This window comes from Astyanax mexicanus, chromosome 6 (assembly GCF_023375975.1).
Source record: "Astyanax mexicanus isolate ESR-SI-001 chromosome 6, AstMex3_surface, whole genome shotgun sequence".
NCBI lineage: Eukaryota > Metazoa > Chordata > Actinopteri > Characiformes > Acestrorhamphidae > Astyanax > Astyanax mexicanus.
In genome coordinates, this window is record NC_064413.1 from 40,389,936 (window position 1) to 40,408,297 (window position 18,362).

At 35.7% G+C, this 18,362-nt stretch overlaps 1 protein-coding gene across 1 annotated transcript in view; it reads left to right on the forward strand.

Annotated features, from left to right (window-relative positions):
* The first annotated feature begins 2,700 nt into the window (after positions 1–2,700).
* Positions 2,701–18,362, forward strand: part of pear1 (platelet endothelial aggregation receptor 1) — a 71,581-nt gene continuing 55,919 nt past the window's right edge. The window contains exon 1 of the mRNA XM_022673526.2: positions 2,701–2,971. The gene's annotated coding sequence lies outside the window, so the exon portion shown is untranslated. The remainder of the gene's footprint in view (positions 2,972–18,362) is intronic.

Consider the following 18,362-nt stretch of genomic DNA (forward strand, 5'->3'; position numbering starts at 1 on the left):
GATCACTCTGTGTGTATCTATCTATATAATATATGAGTTTTACATTTTGAACTGAATTACTGAAATAAAGTAACTTTTCAAAAATATTCTAATTTTTTGAGATAGCCCTGTACATAACTGCATGTTGGATTTTGTGTCAGTGTGGGTGTTATTTTTGACAATGAGCGTAATTTTTTTTTTTTATCTTCGTTTAGGTAGTTTCCCATTTAAAGACTAAATTACAAAAATGACACGTTTCACTTTTCCAACTTCCCTAACAAAGAATAAACTAAGAGGGACATTCCACAGTCTATTTTTTTTTATCTCTCGATAACAACAGCAGTATTTTTTCATTTTCTCTTCCTTTTCTCTGTATAAGGATGTACTGCATAAGCACTATTTTTGTCCTGGGTTTGACCTGTTTATCTGTAATAAACAGATGATGAGTAGGAAAAGAGCATGTCCTGAAACTGCACATATCAGCACTGTGCCCGCTCTTATTTTTCAGGCAGTTATTCTTTCTGTGGTTACTTTTAGATACAAAACATCATACTGACATTATGACTTATGTTACCATTGATATGAATAATATTTCCTGTATCTGACTCCACAATTAGAAACAGGCACGTTACAAATGTGTCCTAAATCATTTGCTTTCTGTTTTAGAAAAGCTTTATATGTACATAACATATATACTGTATTGACAAAATCTTGGTATCTGCTCATTCATTGTTTTTTTCTGAGAACAAAATAACGGACACATGCACCGTAGCTTTAGATCGGTGTAGTGACCACTAAGCAACCACTAACCTACGTTAAGGGTATTAAAAAAAGTTTTTGCCTTTGCATAACTGCCTCTGCTGTCTGTGGAATGCTTTCTATTTGGTTTTGGAGTATTGCTATGAGGATTTGATTGCATTCAGCGACAAGACCTTTACTGAAGAAAGGATGTTGGACAATCCAACATGGGGGATTATTTGTTAATATTTAAATATTGTTTTCAAAGTACTCCTAAATAAAGTACTTGTGATATTCCCCACTAAGGAAGAAAAATGGCAGAAAAGGTATTTTTTTTTATGCATACAGCTATATAGACAGTTAATCAGACAAAGGTCAAACTCACTGTCCAATGAAAACCAAGTATCTCTATTTTTGTTGATTTTCAGTTTAATACATGATTTAAACACAAAATGTCCTTTACACTGTGCCAAAAAAATCTTCTTTCTTCAAAATGACCTGAAATATATTGACGTTCATTGATTTTTTTGAGGTTGAGGTTAAATCTTACTTCTGTAAATCTGCAGTTTTGGAGATACAGTACATGTTTTTTGATTGGACAGTGACAATACATTGTTTATTGGAAGCTTACTTTACTCCCCCCCCCCCCCCCCCCCTTTTGTTTACCTTTTAATTCAGTGTTGTGCTTTAATCAGAAATGTGCTGTGAGATGTGTTCAGACTGTAACGATTTTTCAGAACACACTGAAAATGAATCTGTTTACCTGTGCTTTTCTCCTTAGCTTTCATTTGTTTTAATTATTTTAATTATAATGTATTATAACTTTCTTTCAATATTGTTTTGTATTTCTTGAATTTCTTTCTTATATTTTAATTCTATTCATTTTAAATATGTTTTAAGTTATTTTAAATTATTTTAAAATTCATTTTAAATTATTTTAATTATAATTTTTCTTATAATTATATTTATAAACTTTCTAATCACATTTATTATCATGCAATTTATCAAACAAATGACTAAATGATGAACCAAACAGAATTGAACAAAAAGTGATTTACAACTAATAATTACATTAATAAATTAATAAACCAGGGGACTCTACCCGTACTCACTCCTGTTACTGGCACTCATTCCTCTTACTGGCACAGACTCCTGTTACCGGCACTCACTCCTGTTACTGGCACTTATTCCTGTATCTGGCACTCATTCCTGTTACTGTCACTCAGTCCTGTTACTCTTTATGTTATAAGTAACAGGACTGAAAGTAGCTAAATGGCGGCTATGCTAATAGCACAAGGACAGTGAGCACATTTTAGTGATTATCCCAAAATTTGTATTAAAAAAAAAAAAATCTAAGAATTAGTTTAGGTAACAGAAATGAGTGTTGAGATTGACCTCTTCACTCATAGTTACAATAAGATCAAATATACAGAAAAACAAATGAGGGAACTTAATTTTGGTCTTCCCATGGTCTTCAGAAGAACCAGTTTAGGGACACAACTAAAATTTGTATTTTAACTTAAATATTATGGATTTATTATATAAAAAATATTTTACAGCATAGATGGGATTTGGAGTCACACAACACTGCAAAACAAATACATCTCTGAAGGATTTTAATAATTCTATTTTATGGTAAAGTTTATAGTTAGAGAGTGGGTTAAGTAGTTAAGTAGTTTTTATTAATGTTTTAATTACATATCTTACTTGTGCAATTGGGTCAATGTACAAGATAATATGCTTAATAATAAAATGTATTTTGTAGGTTATTTTTTGCATATTTATACATGCAATTTTCTAGGGACTTTTTCTAAAATGGCACAGATTTGGCGAAATATGCCAAATATGCTCTGGAAAGTACAGAAGGTAAGTGCAGTTCCTGTAAATGAGAGCAGTAATGAACACTAGCAGTAAACTCAGCCCTGCTTGCCCAGCGGTTTAAAGCAGGAAAAGAGGAAAGGGGGTCTCTGAGTTCAGTTTTGCCCACAATACCTCAGCCCCCTCCTCCTCCTGCCCTGTCCTCAGCTTCTGTCACTCGCTCTGTAGACTTTAGTGAGAAAACCAGGCGCCTGAATAGATGGGCTGCACTATCAGGCGCTAGTTTGTTTTGGATGGACGTTTTCTCCGCTGCTGTAGACGAAATTCATCCGTCTTTTGGAACAAAACGTCCGTCTTGCTCTGTTAAGTCCTTTAACGTCCAGCATCCACCAAATCTCCGCTTCTGAAACACAGATGCCACTTCTCCTGCAGTAAGGTAAGAGCTTAAAGCGTTCATTTACAGTAAACTGACCGACTTTAGCTCAGAGTTAGCTGCTTAAACACCGGGCTAAATAGTAAACAAACATCTGAACGTAATGAAAAAGTGGCTTAAAGTGTTTTAAAGGGATTTTTTTTAAGCTGAACTACTTAGTTTAGTGAGGTGGGCTTAGCATCCTCCAGCTGTTTCTCAAGTTTCAGCCCTGTTGACCTACTTCTGGACACTGACCGCTTAAAAACTGAAGAGGTTGAGTTACTGCTAGACTCACAGACTAGTTTAAACACTTATAATGTGCTACTGTTTGTTTTTAAGATACATATGATCTGAGTGAAGAACTTAAGACCTAAGAATTGTAAGAGTAAAGAGCTTTAAGAGATGTGAGACCTTTAAAGAAACACAGCATATCTAGCTCAGTCTGGTTCAGATGGTTGACCAGCTTAGATTTTGATCAGCATATGGTATGTTTTTGCTTGAGTTAATGGTTAAGATAATCAACAGCCAAGCTTGATAATCTGTATGTTCAACATGATCAAGCTAGTATGGCCACCAATACCAATTTCTATCCAATGAAACTTTTTTTTGATTAGTTGTTTAGTAATGCTGTGTATTGAGAAATGTTTGATTGATTTTATTTGTCTTTTTTAGAGTGTCATAGCTGTTTTTACTAAATTAAAATATACTTGTTTTTGTTTTTCCAGTGCATATAAATGACACAAAACACAAACTCATTCATAATTAAGGGAACACTTAATTAGGTGTAACCTACAGTGCTGATTGTTTGGCCAGTTTGACAGAAAGAGGTACATATGTCCAGATAAAGCATTTAATTCATATTCTTATTAGTAGTTGTAGTAGTCTTTGCTTGAGGCAATGGATTGGATAATATATTATATATATATATATATATATATATATATATATATATATATATATATATATATATATATATATATATATATAAGCTAGTTGACCAACATATCTAGTAAGGCCAGCAGTAACAATAATGTCTATCCAATGAGGCTTTTTTTTTTATTGTGTTCTGTATTGCAAAATGTTTGGTAGTCATAGCTGTTTTTATTTTGATTTAAAATAGAAAACATACTTGTTTTTATATTATAGGGTAACTTTTATCAAACAAAGTGAGTGCAAATTGTTAGCTCAGATTCAGATTTATTGAGTAGTTTCTATAGGTTGTTTTTTGACAGTGTATATAAATAACACAAAACACACACTTATCCTGTCTTAGTGCATCCAATTAAATTAAACATTGCTCATGTTGAACCTACAGTGATGATTGTTTGGCTAGTTTACCAATAAAAGTTCCAGATGTCTGGATAAAGCATTTGATTCTTATTATTAATAGTAGTTGTAGTAGTGGAAGTAATAGAAAGATTTATGTACTTGCTATAGGATATTGTGTTGTATAATGCATAGGAAGTCAGTGGGAATTGCTTGTTCCCATTTCCTAACAGCAGAATGCACTGTTTTTTTGTTCTTTTTCTTACAGTGTGTGTGTGTGTATGTCTTTATGTATACATCAAATTCAAAGCCCGCTGGCAGGTTATTTAAACATCTGAGTCACAGAAGAACAATATGCACATCATTGCCAGAGTAATGAGAGAGAATGGCTGTGACATAAAGCTCAGTTGGTTTCTGCCCAAATGTTTGTGTGTCATTTAAGAGAGTGTCATCATGAAAGACTCTGTGGTAGGTCCAACTAAAGACTGTTTCCATATGTACATTTAGTTAAAGTACTGGTCTTGGACTATCACTGCCCTGCATAATGTAGTGTGTTTCACTGCTCTAACACACCCAGATCACCTCATGTTTTTTTTATATGTATATAATTTCTCCCCAATTAGAAAGGCCAATAAGTCAAACTACTCATTAGGACTCTGTCACTATCAGTGCCCCCAAAACTAGTAGGATAAGGGCTAGCACATTCCTCCTCCAACACATGTAAGGCAAGCAAAGCAAGGCCAGCCCTGCTCTCTCAGACTCTGGCTGCTGATTATTAGGTCTTTACTTGCTTTAGGTGTGTTCAGATCAGTAAAAACAGCTACTGAAACTACTAAATCAACTGCTAATATGTGCAAGGCAGTGGTGCTCCAGGATCAGGATTAAAAAACACTGTCAAAAATTAAAACATATGAGATAAATATATTGATTTTAGATGTTTGGTGTATCGCTGTCTGTACAAAACCTTAAATCATTGTTACTTTCTTGGACAAGGAGAAACTGTCACTTTTACAAGTTATTTTAGACAGTTTATGGTGGTTCATTCATGGTGAAATATGCACATAATGTTAAGTTCATCTGGCATATTCGCATAACGTACATAAATAACAAGAATAAGACTATAAGTATAAGGTTTTGATCTGACAGCAATGAAATGTTGGTTTATGAGATCGTCACTGCATCTGCACTTTCATAAAACACTTTTGCTTTCAAAAAAGATCTATTTAAAGAAGTTTGTGCAAAGGCTCTTTGCCAATTTAAAGGTTCCTCACTCATGTTTCTTTCTATAGCTTCACTCAAAAAACTCTTTGTAGCACTTTAGGTCTTGATTCTGTTGAAGTGGTGGTTAAATTCTTGGTTTACCAAATACTTAATTACTTAATTCTTATAATCCTACTCCACCGCCAATGCAAAATAAGGGCTGTAAATGATGATAACAGTGACATTATGGAGGACAAAAGAGATTAAAAATGGAAACTATTCTTGACCCAATAAACCCTGATCAAAAGGTATTTCCACATGTTTAAAGTCCACCCCATCCAGCTGATCTTTGAAGAAGGGCGAGTTTGTGAACAGGAGCTTTTGGGGAAATCGTGCTCTCTGCCAATAGTAGCATATAAAACAGCACCTGGCTAGCAGTGGTATAATAATTGATTTTCACAGCAGCCACTTTTCACCTTGACAGCACCCAACTGAGCCTCTTATCAGAAACAGACACCAGCATGTCCAGGGTTGTGATTGCTCGGTGAGGCCATGCTCTGGATTTTTCTCCAGGTTCAGTAGTTCACCTCAGTTTTTCCATATCTGTTTTTGTTTGTTAGTTCTGGATTTATTGACTACTTTCCTACGTTTTATAGACACTGTTGGCAGATTCAGCAGCTTTTAAAGGGCTCTTATCATGGAAAACCTATTTTTCTATTTTTACTAAATAAAGATGCTTGATATACCATGTGAACATTTAAAAGGGATTTCCAATTCGGCAAATGGAACCTACTAATGCATTGAAATCAAGATTTTTGGCTGAAACTAAAGCCAAACCAAATGAACCGTTTGTCCGAAGATGAGTTTTACAGATTTAAATCATTTAAAATAATACATATATTTTTGTATTTCTTTTCAAAGAAAAGATAACTACAAAACTACTTTTAATAAGTATTTACTGAACACCTTACATTTGTAATGTCCCAACAGATAAACCAGCAAAGCACAATAAATGTTTTTAATACATATATTTTGCAGCTGTGACCCACTACTGCAACATTATTGATGCTGTGGCTGCTGCTACTACATTTTTATTAAACTTTATGAGTTGGAGTGGTTTAACCAAGATTGCTTACAGTCAGGCTAGAACTGTGGTGCTAACAAACACAGCAATTGGCCTTGTCTGAAGATGTTAGCTGTAATGCTAACTTACTGTTTTTCTGAGCTGGATTACTTGCAAATTGATGACAGACTGAGGTCCCTGAGTCTTAACACAGACCTGTGGCTACTAGGAGCCTGCTACTTCTTTTTAGCTAACTCTGTATCTTTATCATGGCTCTGTTTTGTGTCTTGGAGTCCAGAAATGTGCCACCACTGCTAAAAAAGTTATATGACCACTGAAATATGAGCTAAAATAGATGAGTCATTGTTTGATGTACATTATTTCATCTTTTCACATATTTGGTTATACATCAAAATTGCCAAATGCCAAATATTCAATGCATCTCTAATAAAATCTAAGCTAACTTATCTGCACTTACAGGCATTTGGTCTTTATCATTTTAAATAAATGTTGAAGTATTATGAAGTATTGCTACTGCAAAGTTTTGCATGCGTGTCATGTTAAAAGTGTGTGTTCAGTGTTTATTAGAGATGGCTCTTCTGTCTCTGCCATTTGAGGTCATTACAGGAAAAACAAACAGAATGGTACGGTGGTGGTGGCGTGTTTAAACGATGAGGCTGGCGTTTAATATTCCTACCACACGTTTATGTAAGTCTTTCTCACACATGTGCTCTGCAGCCATGCAGTTAATTCAGAGCAGAGCTGCCTGCAGCCTGGCAGCATCTCAGGACCTTGACTCCTGCCCCTTTTCCTTTCTGGTCTGTTGTCCCTTTCTCTCTCATTTTTCTCTTTCTCTGTTTCTCTGTCCAACTCTCTCATCCGACCCTCTCATCATATGCACTGGACATCTTTTTCTTCTTTATCCTTCTCCTGGAACCAGAAGCGTGTCTTTGTAGTCCTTGTGCACTTTAAGTGAGTTATAATCAGCTGGCTTTTGGGTTTTGGATCTCCAGATGTATTCTGCATGTGTGAAAGGGCAACTCTGGATAATGTCCAGACCTCATTTTCATATGAAAAAATGTATTTGGTGAGAGTTCATGACAAAATATTATTTTATTTCAATGATCCCACCTGTTCTCTTATTTGTTTCTAAGACCTGGCTTACTTTCCATATACCTTATGGAGAGTGACTGGTACACTTTAAAACTTTAACAGTGTTTACATACTACACCAAATAAAGTGAGACACATTTGTTTTTCCAAAACTCATGGGGGTTCAGCTGTCTATGCGTTTTAAATAACTTTTGGCTATGTATTGTTATCAGCCAATGTTCAACCCAGATATGGTATTGGTTGATAGTTTAGTTAATTTGGTCATATGATCAATATTTCGAGAGTTGCTACTACATTGCACAAAGTCATAAGATACTTCAGTTGCTTGTTTAGACACTGCATGGAACTTTGGACATTTTGCATGGCTGAAGAGCCCTAGGAAAGCCAGTGTAGAAATGTGTAACATCGCTAAGGCTATGTTCACATTACAAGCCACATTGCTTTAATCCGATTTTTTTGCTCAGATCGGATTGACAGTTCACATTCACAAATTCACAGACCTGTATCTGTGTGTATTGTTAATGAATCTGTCCCTGAAACGCCTCACATGCGCACATTCATACATGTATAAAAGTCTTCACCAACAAACAAAAAACGACTCGTAGCTTTATAAAGGTGAAATGGATGTGTTAGAAGCTCATATGTGGAGCATCTTTTGCTGGAGTGAAGAGTAAACAGCTGGTCTGAAGTACATGCTCAGGTCGAGGAGGTGAAACAAGGTCAGGTGGTTTGCTTTTGCTGTTTTTGTAGCTATAGCTGCACAGCTGCACCAAGAGATGTGTGGGTACAAAAGAGAAGCATGTAGTGCATGCATAAAAGCAAAAAGACACATGAATTTTAATTTGACCGTTCACATTCATTTAGATTTGGCATGTTCCATGAAAAGTCTGATCTGAGCCACATTGAGCAAAAAATCAGATTTGAGTCACTTCAGCCTGGTAATGTGAACGTAGCCTAATTGGATACCCCTCTTGAGAGTACATAACTCACCCCAGTACAGAGAATATCACAACACAGAAGAGATAGTAAAGTTAACTGATGACACTAAACTCTGCAGTGCAGTTTTGCAGATGAGTTTTGGACTCTCTTAACTGGTGCTCGAAAGTGGTAATTGTGGTTAATTCAAAAAGTACTTTATTTATTGAGAGATAATATTTTGAAAATTATGAAAGCCTTGCATGATGAAGCATGCATGACAAAGTTTGCCTGAACAGTTTAATGTGATATTCAGCTCTGCCCTCAAAACTAGTGCTGGCAATCAGCAAAAGGTATCGACCTTAAAGTAATTATCCTAGTGGTAAACTCATATACTGTACATAATACTATATGCATCCTATTACTGCACACATTACATTTATTTAAATGTGTTGATCATTTATCACTGTAAATTATGTATTTTACATATTTCACATATCATCATTGCAAAATCCAGTATTGTTATGATAATAAAAAATCGTTTGCAGTCCTATTGCAGCTTCTCTGTGCGTGCCATTGATGTGTATATTCTGCCTCTGGAATATGAATGAAGTGTGTGGAGATCAGATGCATTGGATTTGGTTATGCCTGCAATTGGGGGCTGCGGCTGTGGTGTGTGTGCTGTGGTGAGGGTCCTTCCTGAGAGTGGCTTGGCTCAGTAGAGCAGCGTGGCGTAGGAGACAGGGCTAATTAAAGGGGAGGGGAGGAGGCAGCCGCACGTCTGCAGAATGGAACAAAAAGAAATGTGATACTCTGCGGGTGAAGTATAGAACTATAGCTCCACTCCAGGCTTTATGTTAAGACAAACTGTGAGGAGAAAGAAAGAAAAAAGAAAGAGCGGTGCCTTTTGGCAGTGAAAAGTTATGCCTTGCATAACGCTTCAAATATTGGACCAAGATTATTTGTGAACTCTGTTTGTTTTTGGCATAGTCTTCAGAAATGTGTGCATGAAAAATGAGGATTACATAATCATATTTTTCTGAAGAGGAAATTAACTCGTCACACAAGAAAGGCTGCTCTATGATTTTCTGTAAAAGACATGCTCACTTTACGCAATTAATGGCTTGTGTAGAAGTTAATGTAGATTAGCAAGAAACAGCTTAATTAGAAGTAAAGTAGCTTCAGATCTGTATATAATTGCAGCAGCATGTCTAAATACATGTTGTATAATTACACTTTTTTTTTACTTATTGTACATGTAACTGAGTTATTCTTTATAGGACTGTGACGTGTATGTAGTGATGGTCAATGTTAAACCTCTTTCACATTATTTTTTTTACACAAATTAAAACCAATATTTTGTGCTTTGTAAATGGGGCTAGGACCTCCACAGCTCCAATATTTTACATGAATGCTAAGGTCCTGATGTGCAATAAGTGGTCTTTTATAAGGAAATCGCTCTCTGATTTTGTGTTCTGTCTTGATCATTCATGTCAGTGTTTTGTTACTCCCCTCCTGAGAAAATTACCGGTTAAATTATTAACTACAGTTATAGATATAATGCATATATCGTTTAACTATTATGACCGTGTTTGATGCAGATATCCAGGTTTATAGAAACAAACAAACTTCTGATAACCAAATTGAGTAGGGAATTATTTTAAATTTAATGCAGTTATTAGGTTTTTTTTTTATCCATTTAATCCTGTTCTATCTCAATTGTGACCAAATGTTGTTTTAAGCTTATAAATCTCAAAAAAATGTTAATGGGTTTTTAACTTAAATTCATTATACAGTTTACAGATGATCAGTAGTCTTGCTTTATGTAGCAAAGCTAAAAGTAAATGCCTTATTTGTCACAGTAGTGGCAAGTAGGATAACACTGTAGCCCCCAATCACTGCTGATAATCTTTAATATCAAGTGTTTACATTCATGCTGCCTGTTTAGGATAGTGGAGAAAATAATGGTTCAGTAGAGACCACATGCAGAATTTTCATTATTATATTTACAAGTGATCTCTATTGTTGTAATACAGGTAATTCAATTAAATAATTAAATGGATTTAATCAGTTAATTGTAACTGTATTTGGCTCCCGTTGACTACTGTTTAGTGTCCACAGCTAAGAAAATTTTGAAGTATTAAATTAAATTAAATTATTACTTATTTATTTATTTATTTATTTATTATTATTATTATTATTATAAGTTACTACGTTATTAAGTTAACATTAGATATTTAGAAAAGTGGAGAGAAAGTTGGAGAGAATATCTGAGCTCTTCTTTTCCAAAACAATACTCCTCTCCTGCGATTACATCATGGAAAGTGCTGAAATGTGACTTAGCTGAAGTGCACTCCGTGGAATAGACATGGAATATTATTTTGAAGCCGGGACAGTGTGTGTGTGTGTGTGTGTGCGGTGTGTGTCCGCTGGTCTGTCTTTCCCTGTCTGTCTGTCTGTCTGGACGTTGTGTGTTTACTCGGAAAAGGACCTGGAGTTTTTCTCAAGATGTTTCCTTTTGTTTGTCCTGGTGAACTCCCTGCAGTTCAGACTGGTGGACTGAGAGAGAGAGAGAGTAGGGTCACCAGCACGGATGTTGTTCTTTCCCAGTCAGTGGAAGAGTAGTAAACAGTGATTATGGCAGCATACTGTAGGTTTAACATACTGTAGGAGAATTCAGAGGTATCAGGAGGAATGTGCTGAGGTATTCCTGGTAGATGAAATGAGTGAGTGTGGAAAGGCCCTTCATCTATAAGTCTATGTGCTTCCTTTGTGAGGTTGATGATTTTCAAATAGCACCAGTCTGTGGCCTCGTCTTCCTCTCTTCAGCCTCTCTCGTCCTCCCTCGTGTTTGCCCAGGACATCCTCTGTGCTCTGCATCTGGAAGCTTCTGTCCAGCCTCTCTCTCTGCCTTCCTGTTTTCTTATTTCAGCTCAGTTGTGGGTGTAAGTGGGTGAGATACCAAAAACCAACTGCAGTAGGATGCCGCTAGTGCTAGCTGTGTACAGTAAAGGCTTGGAGTTGGCACCCTGTGTCTGTTTGTAGTGAATCTGGTTATTAGTATTTAATTATTTTAGCCATTTTTACATCTAAACCAAATATGATATACTAACAGAGACATTTCCACTATTAAACAGTAGTAATTAAGCTCATTGTCAAGAACTAGGGGTGTGCTGATCTCATTCTCAGTATTGGTATTTAATTAATACTGGCCAAAATCCCTGTCAGAATATCAGAAGAAAAAAGTACACGATAATTTGATTGGATGCGATAATATATTGAATATATAGACGCCTATGTTATCACATTCTCAAGGTTGCAGTGCTGGTATTAGTATCATTATCAAACATTAAAAAGTGGTATAATTTTTTAAACATTTTTTGTTACTTTACTTTTGAAGTTCACATGGATTTTTGAGATGAGATGGGGATGTGAAGGGGTGGTGATTATGCTCTAAACATTGATTATTATCAAGGTTTACAGTAGGGGTAGTCGATATGGCCCTAAAAATAATATCACAATATTTCAGGGTATTTTCATGATACCAAAATAATGGCACTATGACAAAACATTGAATTTTAAAAAATATTTAAAGAATACACTACTGCAACAAAATAAATACTAAAGTTTTAAAACAAATTAACACATTTCATAAATTCAGTAGAAACAAAAATCTTTACCTATTTCATTAGACTTGATTTTGTATATAAAATAAGAGGTTAACAATAAAATATCTATAAAATATATAAAGTAATGTAACAACAACAATCTACTACAAAAAAGTTATATTATTGCATATTTAGACATGTGAAGTGCAAACCAATTAAAAGTAAATACAGTAAATAGCTAAATGAATAAAAATAGAATTAGGGGTGGGCGATATGGCCCTAAAATTATATCACGATATTTCATGGTATGGCGATAACGATACTCTTGGCGATATTACAAAAACTGAATTTAAAAAAAGTATTTCTAGAATACACTACTGCAACAAAATAAAAATAAAATTTTATTATTGAATATGATATAATATGGCACACCCCTAACTGAGAGATTAATAAAAATACAAAAAAAAAAAATATTTTATTTTTAAGATTTGTAACAGAAGTCAATGAACCAGAATGTCATGATACTAATAATAATGCACTCCAAATATCTCCATATATCCAGGATTAAAGTAAAATAAATTATACTGGAAAGATATAATCTGTCTCTTGTAGATATTTAATGGGAAATGAGAACAGTGTGAATTTTTCTTTAGCTAAAAACAGGACAAAATAGCACCCTGATGTAATAATTAGGGGTAGGTAATAAGCCACGATATTTCAGGGTATAATACGTTACGATATTTAAAAATGTTGGCGATATTATTGCACACGATATGATATGGCACACCCCTAAATAGAATTCACAAATATTCAAGAATATCACAAAATTGAGGTTTTTTTATCATGTTAGGATTTATTACGATACGACACAACCCATGTTTGCAGCAGTGCCACAGTGAAATCTTATCTGAACAGTCTATGACAGTTACTTAAACAAAAGCAGGATACACTTTTTTTAATATACATTTTTAGTATCCTTTATTTTGGAACAAACAGTGAATAAGCAGGTGTCCAAATACTTTTGCCGCCAGTACATTGATGTAAGTGCCAGAGTCTTACCAATACACATACATGCTCTCAGCTACTTATTTAAAAAAAGTCAGAGTTATGTCTTAATTTGTTTTTTGTCCTTTGATTCAAGTTCAAAGTCATAAAATTACTGGGGACAAACGTTGACCACATGGCAGGCAGGGGTTTGCTTCCTAGCCAATGGCAAGACTCATAACACTACATTTACTATCCTCTGTAACTTAAACTGGTGTAGCTGTAAATGTGATTTTTTTAGTAACAGATTAAAGTGACCCTTGACCCTTTAAGATGCGCCTAATCAATAGAATCAACCTTTTAAATTTCCCATATTTCACTGTTTCGTCAGCCCTGTTTATTAGCACTGCCCTTAAATCATGCAGCCTCGTGCTGCACTGTTTGAGAAACATTTTATGGGTTAAATTTTTATGATCTGCTCAGTGTGGAGAGCAGGAGAAGCTCAGGAGCTTGAGTGTTTGCCAAAAGTCACCTTCAGGGTAGACGCAGTGTGTGCTGCAGTAGGTTTTTTTTTTGTGAAAATAAAACCTCTTGCATCCAGATGCTTTGACTGAGGCACATCTGGAGAAGTTTTTTCTTTTTTTTAACTTTTAGTTTAGAAATGCGATAAAATGATCGCATTAATAAGGACCAGATTTCCTCAGCCTTCAGCAGAAGAGCCCTGCACCACTGCATGGATCAGTAAATCAGAGTTTAGTGGAGGGAGGAATGCCCTGGCAGCTAGTGGACTTCCTCTGGGAAGGCGAGTGAGAGGGGACAGATACTCTCTGTGGAGCTGAACTCATAGCAAAATTCAAACTCATAACCTTTTTAAATGTTATTTTAGAATGTTATTTTCTTTAGGTTGCTATTCTGAGCTCAAGAATAGCTAGAGCTATTTTATATATGCTAATGACTTAAATGACATTTAGCTGGAATAGCCCTTATGTATTTATAAAAATAAAGTAATATTGTTTTTGGCAAATTGGTTTGGTTTCATTACGTCTTTTCTGGCTTGCTGTGCTTCAGCGCTGGGTAAAAGCTCAAGCAGGGGTCCAGCAGAGGCTCTAGCTGTCTCCGTTATGTGCACGATCTCTCTGGCCATATCTCTGGAAAAACGATCAATCAGTATCTAACAGTCCCTGCTGTATTAAAGCAGCCTTCTAATCAACAATGTGCACAACGGTTAGGTCATCAGCCTGTCCCTGTCCAGTACCTGTGCTGAGCCATAAATAAGCTATTCTTATAAGTTAAAGAGGCATGTAAGGTAAATTTCCGAGCGGGATTTCATTACTATACCCATGACAGAACCAGAACCATGCAATAAAACAAAAGGAGGTTTGGGGGAGACACTCTTAGTGGAAGCTTCTAATAGGCCAAAATGAGCTGGAGTCCATATTAGTATCTCCAAATAAATTTGCCAGCCAACTGTGTAGTGATTCGCTCCAGATGCAGAGCATTGGTTGCCTGTTATCTTAGATTAAGTTCACTCCCGACAGAGCGTAAAGCTCTATGCAGCTCTGCATTATTAGTCTGTGTGCAGGGCAGTAGAGACTCCTCTTTTACTGCAGAGTATTAAAGGAAAAGTTTGGCCCAAAGTCTACCTGACAATTTTCTGCAATTATAGAACACTTAAGAGGTGAGTTCTCAGTGTGGTGCCATTTAGCTCTTGTAAAACATTTTACCAAGCTTTCTACCTGATATGTGCCTAGGGCTGGGCAATATATCACAAATATTTTAGACATTTTCAAAACTAAATCATTCAGAAATGTAGGGTAGTTTGTTTAGTAAGTAAAATATCACAATATACAGCTCTGGAAAAAATAAAAGACCACTTAAATTGATGAGTTTCTTTGATTTTACCACATTAAAAAAACCCTGGAATATAATCAAGAGGAAGATGGATGATCACAAGCCATCAAACCAAGCTGAACTGCTTGAATTTTTGCACCAGGAGTGACATAAAGTTATCCAAAAGCAGTGTGTACGACTGGTTGAGGAGAACATGCCAAGGTGCATGAATACTGTGATTAAAATCCAGTTATTCCACCAAATATTGATTTTTGGACTCTTACAACTTTATGAATATCACCTTGAACTACTTTGCATTATTTGAGGGCTGAAAGCTCTGCATCTTTTTATTTTAGCTATTTCTCATTTTCTGCAAATAAATGCTCTAAATGACCATATTTTTATTTGGAATTTGGGAGAAATGTTGTCAGTAGTATATAATAAATAAATAGCAAAATCAAAGAAACTTATTCAGAAACTCAAGTTGTCCCTTATTTTTTTTTCCAGAGCTGCATTTCTTAATACAGTTCCAATATCAATATGAGTATAAAAGCTCTCACCCTTGGTAAATGTAATGATACACGGATAGTGCTGGGAGATATGATAAAAATATTATATTACAACAACAAATACATTTTTAAAGTATTGTATTTTGACATTAAAGTGCATCATCAGTATAATATGATCCGATATGAAACAGTATCCCAATACTATAAAATATCAATGTATTTTCCAGCGCTATGTGTAGTATTTACTTTATACTGCATGCTTGGTTTTTGCAACAAACATGTCACTCATGTTTAACATTACATTTTATTGATGTTTGTGTATCATAAATCCTCATTTCTTCAAGTGTATAGACATGCATATCGCCCAGCCTTATCTGTAGCTCAAGAGCTTACCAAGTTACCAGATCTGATTAGAATCTATGTGGATACAGGTGTTGACTAGAATAGATCAAGCAAAACTAACTATTTGAACTATTTTGCTAATTGGATGCGCGTCGTGCTTTTGCTTTTTAGAAAATGAAAGTAGGTTACCCACTAATACCACTTGCACATTTTGTGAGAAGCAAAAAAAAATGTTTTTTTTTTCTTTTGAAGACATTATGTCCATGTTTTTTATTTTTTTGGAGCAGTGAGAGTAGCAAACGTGAATTTCGTGGTTCCATCTAACAAGCATTTTAGACCGCCTTGTTTGAGATTATAGCACCGAACATTAACATGTTGGCTCTATGCCAATGCCAGACATGGGCTAGAGGGTAAAAAAGCCCCCATCATTGAGATGTGGAGCAGTTGAACTGTGTTCTCATCCATTCTGTACATTTGAGATGAGTTGGGGATAAGGTGAGGTGGTGATCATTCAGCATCCTAACCTCACTTCAGTAGAGACAATCACTCAATCAATCAAGCTGGATAAACTATTTTAATACCATTGGTTTCAGAAGAAACATTTAAAAAGCAGGTTTCCCAGTTCTTTTCTCCATATACCGTAGTGCATGTTGCAGGGTTTGCCAAAATGCTGTTAACCTTAAAACACAACATGCTGGAATTCCAGGACAGGTTGTGATTACAGTCATTAGAGGCAAAGTTGTCAACCAGCTGGTCATGTGGAACACAGATGGGTCAGACACATGCTCAGACTTTGCTGGAATGAACATTTTCCAGTGGAACACAAATGGCACCATAATCGGTGGCCGTAAGCTTCCATTACACTGCTGCATAAACCATGTTGCTCTAGATAGCATCTTCAGGCTTTAAGCTCTGGTACTAAAGAAGAAAATGTCCACTGATTTGGCTAAAATTAGCATTGTTCAGTGGAGTACAAATGGTACCATATTTGTTGGCCTTAAGCTTCAGGTAATTTGCTGCTTAAGCCTTGTAGTTCTAATTTTCTACTTTAGCCTTGTAGCTCTAGTATTAAACTGAAAAAGAACCCTTGCTCTGATTTGCTTGAAATTAGCATTTCAATTGGAACACAAATGACACCATAATAGGTGACCCCTAAACTGCCTTTACATTGTTGTTTTGGCTTTGTAGCTCTAGTTAGCTACTTTAGCCTTGTAGCTCTAGTGCTAAACTGAAGAAGCAACCTTGCTGTGATTTGCCTAAAATTAGCATTTCCATTGGAACACAAATGGCACCATAATAGGTGGCCCTAAGCTACCTTTATATTGTTGTTTAGCCTGGTAGCTCTTGTAAACTCATTTAGCCTTGTAGCTCTAGTTAGCTACTTTAGCTTTGTAGCTCTAGTACGTAACTGAAGAATCAACTGTGCTGTGATTTGCCTGAAATTAGCATTTTCATTGGAACACAATTAGTACCATAATAGGTAGCCCTACGCTTCCTTTACATTTTTTTTAGCCTTTTAGCTCTTGTTATCTCATTTAGCCATGTAGCTCTACTACTAATCTAAAGAATCAATTGTGCTGTGATTTGCCTAAATTAGCATTTCAGTTGGAACACAAATAGCACCATAATAGATAGCCCTAAGCTTCCTTTACATTTCTACTCTAGCTTTGTAGCTCTTATTAGCTCCTTTATCTTGTTGCTCTAGGTTGCATTTTTACCCTTTTAGCTTTAGTACTTAATTTAAGAAGAAACTGCTCTGTGATTTTCCTGAAATTAGCATTTCAATTGGAACACAAATGGCACCATAATAGGTGACCCTAAGCTACCTTTATGTTGTTGTTTAGCCTTGTAGCTCTTGTTAGCTCCAGTTGCTCTAGGTTGCTTCTTTAGCTTTGTAGCTCTAGTACTAATCTAAAGAAGTGACTGCTCTGTGATTTGCCTGAAATGAACATTTCAATTGGAACACAAAGGGCACAAAGCTTTTATTAAATTGCTAACTTAGCCTTCTAGCTATTGTTAGCTCTTTTAGCTTTGTTGCTCTAGGTAGCTTCTTTACGCTTGTAGCTCTAGTACTAAACTAAAGAAGCTACCTTTCTTTACATTGCTACTTTAGCTCTGTAGCTCTCATTAGATACTTTTTTTTCCTTGTAGATTTAGTACTAAAGCTAAAGAAGCAACGTTCCAGTGATTTGGCTGAAACAAGCGTTTTCCAGTAAAAAAAAAAAAAAACATTATACCATAATTGGTGGTTGAAAACTATGATTACATTGCAACCTTAGCCGTGTAGCTCTAGTTAGCTACTTTAGCCTTGTAACTTTAGTACTAAAGAAGCAAACTCCCTGAGATTTCTTGGCTCATCCACTTTTGGTGCAGTGGGAAAATTACGTACTTTCTATTTTCTACAAACAATTCCTTTAAGAGACTTTAAGCACCATGTTGCTGCCATAAAATCTGTGGAGAGGCTTGTGTTTCTGGTAGTGTAACCCGGAGGAGGGTCCTGTGCGTGATCAGGAACCCTCTCTCTCAGGGAGCTTACGGGGCTTTGCTTTGTGAACAGCTGTGCTGCTGGTGTCTCAAGCCTGGAGC